This window comes from Lolium rigidum, chromosome 7 (genome assembly GCF_022539505.1).
Source record: "Lolium rigidum isolate FL_2022 chromosome 7, APGP_CSIRO_Lrig_0.1, whole genome shotgun sequence".
NCBI lineage: Eukaryota > Viridiplantae > Streptophyta > Magnoliopsida > Poales > Poaceae > Lolium > Lolium rigidum.
Genome location: NC_061514.1, coordinates 124,658,120 through 124,663,548, shown reverse-complemented (window position 1 = coordinate 124,663,548; position 5,429 = coordinate 124,658,120). Strand labels below are relative to the sequence as shown.

General features: G+C 40.7%; 1 long non-coding RNA gene across 1 annotated transcript; it reads right to left on the bottom strand.

Annotated features, from left to right (window-relative positions):
- Positions 1–3,084: 3,084 nt before the first annotated feature.
- Positions 3,085–5,165, bottom strand: LOC124677372. Its single transcript, XR_006994037.1, has 2 exons — positions 4,842–5,165; positions 3,085–3,322 (listed from the first exon to the last, which is right to left on the bottom strand). It is a non-coding gene; the product is annotated as an uncharacterized LOC124677372 (long non-coding RNA).
- Positions 5,166–5,429: the final 264 nt, after the last annotated feature.

The window sequence follows — 5,429 nt, the reverse complement described above, 5'->3', positions numbered from 1 at the left end:
AGAGCATGTGTGGGCTCATAATGCCTAGATTATGTAATTTTTTCAAATTTTTATGTAATTTCTTTTTATGATGTAATCGGTAACAATTTTAGTTCAATAAAATAATTTCCTTGCATTATTTTTAATGTTGTAATCTGAAAAAGAAATACTAATGTCGAGGAGAGAGAAAAGCTGATGTGGAGGAGAGAGAAGTGAGAGCTCTCACTATAGCCCATGCATTGGCAAGGTGGGGTGAGAGTGGGGTGAGAGTGGGGGAGAGTGAAGGAAAAAGCTGACGTGGCGGGTGAGAGTGAGGCTATGCATTGGCACCAGCCTAAGCTAATTTTCTCGCAGACCGAGACCCACCAACTAGTTTATATATGGGCAAACGATGAAACAGTAAGGAAGAGTCTTGGCGTTCGCAAGGTACTAGTTCTACATCACTACTCTAATGAATCTTTTTGGGGGCCTAGTTGTGCATGAATGTTGTCAACTTCAGGGAACAAAGGGGGAATGGGTAAGACGTGACCACAGCATATATACTGTACACTAGAGATATCACAAGTACATTAGATACTCATTTGATGCTAGCCAGAGAAGGATATGAAGCGCTGATTTTTTTTTTCGAAAAGGAGATATAACTCCAGCCTCTGCATCATAATGATGCACACGGCCTTTATTAATAACTTCATCATCTAGTAGTAATATTTAATACAGAATCATGGATCACTCATGGTTGAAACATAAATCAACCAGCGAAACATCAACTCTTGAAAACTAAGCCAACTAAGCATCTTGTAGTCGACTAGTGTGACACCAACCAGTCTGGGATAAGATATTCTGAGCAACCGTCTGGAGATGGGTGCATCCAGTATCCATAAACACTCGCTGGTCCTGAGAAAGAAGCAGCGTCCATTGTTGCACCCAGTGAACAACCATATGAATAACCTGAAAAATATTGAAAGAATTTGATTTGTTAAACACAATATTATTTCTGCACCTCCATATTGACCAATACAAAGCCGACACACCAATGCGTATGCGGTCTTTTGCTTTTTTGTCAACAACATTCAACCAATTACCAAACAAATTGGTAATATTAGTCGGAGGTGGGAGATTAAAAGCGAAGTATAGCATGCGCCAAACTAGTTTTGCAAAAGGACAAGCTAAAAAAGGTGTTCAACAGATTCTTGTGCACCACAAAAACAACACTTTGTACACCCTTTCCAATTCCTTTTCGCTAGATTATCTTTGGTTAACAACACTTTATTATTGAGAAACCACATAAAAAATATCTTGAGGGGGATTTTTAACTTCCATAGATATTTCCGCAAGAAAGACTATGACCATTCATCAAGTCTTCATACATAGATTTGACAGTAAATGATCTTGAGGTTGTAAGATTCCAAACAAACTTATCATGTTCATCATCAAGATGAACATTCATCAAACGTCTACATAAATGCAGCCATGTTGTCCACTTATTTCCATTCAATGTTCTCCTAAATTGTATGTTTAAAGGCACCTGACCTAATATATCCGCCACCACAACGTTTCTATGTTGCATAATATGATATAAAGATGGATATTGATGCGCTAATGTCTTATCACCCAACCAAACATCCTCCCAAAATCTAGTATTTGAAACATCACCTACCTTAAAATGGCCTCGTTCAAAGAAATCACCTTTCACATACATAAGCCCCTTCCAAAATGTTTCACTTGAACTTGAGATGATGTTTTTTGTGATAGATACTTATTTTGGAGTAACTCCTGCCATACCCCTTCCTCATTCAACAACTTAAAAAGCTATTTACTAAGAAGGCATTTATTTTTTAAATCTAGCACCTCAATACCAAGACCCCTTGATATTTTGGCCTACATATTATATTCCACCTTGTTAGTCTATATTTCCGTTTTTCTTCATCTCCTTGCCAAAAGAATCTCGATCGATAAAAATCAAGTCTCTTCAGAAACCCTTTTGGAATCTCCAGGAAGGATAACATAAACATTGGCAAACTTGTCAAGTCAGAATTGATCAAAACAAGTCTATCTCCGTAAGATAAGAGCTTGCCTTTTCAGCATCCCAATTTTTCCTCAAATCGGGTTTCTACCGATAGCAATCTGAATTTCTAAGCGTTTTGTAATGTATGGACTCCAAGATATCTAAACAGCAAGGAGCCCACCTCACAACCAAACATATGTTTATATTGTTGCTCGTCTTCCTTTGCTTTTCCGAAACAAAATAATTCTCTCTTATGAAAGTTAATTTTCAATCCCGACAACTATTCAAAGATACACAGAATTAATTTCATATTTAATGCCTTTTGGAGATCATGCTCCATAAACAAGATCGTATCATCCGCATATTGTAAAACTGAAATACCTCCCTCAACAAGATGAGGGATTAGGCTTCCGACTTGGCCATCCGCCTTAGCCCGCTCGATTAAGATAACCAACATGTCTACAACAATGTTAAACAGGATGGGTGAGAGTAGTTTGAAAATGAGAGAATTCCTTATTTGGCCCTCGTTAAAATTTGACTTCCTTTTTTGGTCATGTAAAAATAGTTCTTGGGCGTGGCTAGGGAGTGCGCGGTTACTGGTTTGCTCTAGCCGGTGCCCCCCCTGTCCGAAAGGGAATATTTCCAGGAATAGTAAGTGGTCCCACGACCTGATAACGACAGCTACCGAAAATAGCATGAGTTTACACTTGCTTTTGTTTAGGCGCGGGCACAAAACAGCAACGAATCTGCCTTAACAAAAAGACCCGAGGGACCGCTGAAAACTCCATTGCAGTGCCAGTTCGCAGAACAAAAATACATGCAATTACCCCAAACAAAAAAGTATCTAACCAAAACGGATCTAGATCATCCTCTGTGCAAAATACCTGACTTGGATGAAGATACTTCTGCTCAACTACTCATCCAAATTTACTAGTAGAATAGATACTATACCAAGAACAACTTAGATGTAAAAATTCTTCTGGATCACCTACCCCCACTGCCCATCCCCATCCCAAGAAGAGATGAGTGCATAGATGTAACAAAACGATCCAGGGACGGCAACAAAGCTAGCCAGATCTCATAGTAGAGCCATCACAAAGTAGGAAGAACTGATATGATATACGCTCTGGAGCAGGAAAAAAGAAGATCCAGGATGTATAAAATGGTTTACTGTGAAAGCAATAAACAAAAGAGCATCTTGTATTTCACAAAGTTCGTGAGATCCAAACTTTGTACCACCACTCACAACTGACATGTATGAGATCCTTCAGGTTATGCTCACTGCAATTGCAAGCGACATGAGTGCGCAGTGAAGTAGAAAGCCGAGTTTTTTATGAACTGTAAGAAAAATGACACAAACAAAATTAGTAGCTGGTTTGTATTGTTTGCATGCAAATCTCAAGTAAGAGCATAATAACAGCCGCAAATTTCTAGACTTGAAAACAAGCTCAGGCAAACTACATGCTATTTGCTGATATGAAACTGTGCTTGCTTCTTTGTCTTGTATATTAAGCTTCTATACAAAATGTACTATTTCATAAACATGGAAATGTTCTATGTGTTTCAGGTACGGATTTCACCAATCATACAGCTCGACTAGACCTAAAAGTTACATACTATCTATAGAAAAATACATATAAGAAGGCACGAAAAGAAAGTGTGTCCATGAGCATAAATTTGTCACCATTATTAATTTATTATGGATATGAACATGCATGATTATACATTCCTGGAAGCAAAATATATACTGATGGGTATGAAAATAAAACAAAAATTACATCTAACAAATTGGTAAACAGCATGTAACAAATGTTCCTAGGAAATATTCCCAGCAAAAAAATACATCGTATTGCCTAAAATATACATCCCAACAAAAAAATATACATCCTCTTCTGCGTACAATATCCCAATGTGCATACTAGTAGGGAACAGGATGTACTTATTATCTAACTTTTACACCATCTAACGAATATACATACCCCATTGCATAATTAGTTAATTACGATCAAATAATTACAAGTTGACAAACATACAACCTAGGAGCATAATATTACATACAATATACATGTCCTGATGTGCTAGTTACATCCATAATCATGGTTTCTACAACATAGAACTTCATACATGTTGGACAATAAAATTCAAACGAAATTATTGAGAAACTCCACAAAATGAATTGCATCAAGCAGTTGGGATAGCATGTATGTAACTATTGACCCAAAACTACATGTGGGCACTGCATAATGAGCTGAACTAATGGATGATAACATGAACCCTAACAGAAACCACCATAGCTACGTATTATGTTACCATTTAACTTCAAGGCTAAAACTACACTGATCTTCAAAATCACAACGCCTACTTGCTACATCCTACAGGATAAACTGCAGTTAGAAATCACAGAGACCAATCTACGGTACCTGCACCATGAGCACGTATCCAGTCTCTGCAACACCTAAGAGAGCCACGGCAAGTTCTGATGGCAGAAAAAATCGCAGGACGGCGAGGTGCTTCTGAAGACGATGCAGTCTATGGCTGTCTCACAGCTGAGCCATCCAGCCATCTTTATGCCTGTCCTACTCGAGCCGTCCGTAGCAGTCTAGTTGGGCTGTCGCAGGCAAAGACAATCAGATGGAGATGAGCATTGAGGAGTAATCAGATCGAGATGGGAAGCCTACACGAGCACCAACTAGACTACTGTAACTGCCAGCAGCACCGTGCCTACTGACCAGCAGCACCGTGCATACTAGTCCAACATCACCGAGGACAAAAATTGGAGGTAAAATCCAATGCGCATAGATCAAAAACTACAGCCGAAGCAACAACGGCAGAAACCAAGCGAGGTCGAAGCATTTACCAGAACCACGCCGCTGAAACTCTGTTAGGGACACCTTGAAGCACGTCCAACAGCCTCGGCCGTGTCGATTCGCGAGGCTGAGCAGGCGCATCTCGTTCAGCGACCCCTGCTACCCCGCCGCCGCCTCGGACGCGTCGATTCGCAGGGCCGCGACGGCGAAGGACCCATCTCACCCCGTCTGTCCCCACCTCGGTAGCGTCGATCCGTTCGCCCATGCCGTCGACGGACCTCCCCAACTACCCCAACCGACCAGCATAACCCTGCAGGGGTTTCACACCAGCAACTCGCCGCCGACGAGACGGACCAGGTGGAGATCGAGCGGGGCGTCGATGCGGGCGAGAGGAGAGGGGAATGGGAGACGAGCATGAGATTTGACCAGTTGACGAAAGAGAAGGAAAAGATAGCGTTCGTTTAATTTTTGGACGGAAACGCCGCTGAGTTCAGATCGTTCGATCGGGATCCGACGTGCGAGAAGCGTGAGCACCGCGTAAGACACTAGAGTGCCCAGGCAAGTATTAGATTACACGATAGTTCTTCCCTTTTTGACACTAAATATTCGTTTGATTCAAGTAAAAAAAAAAATATTCG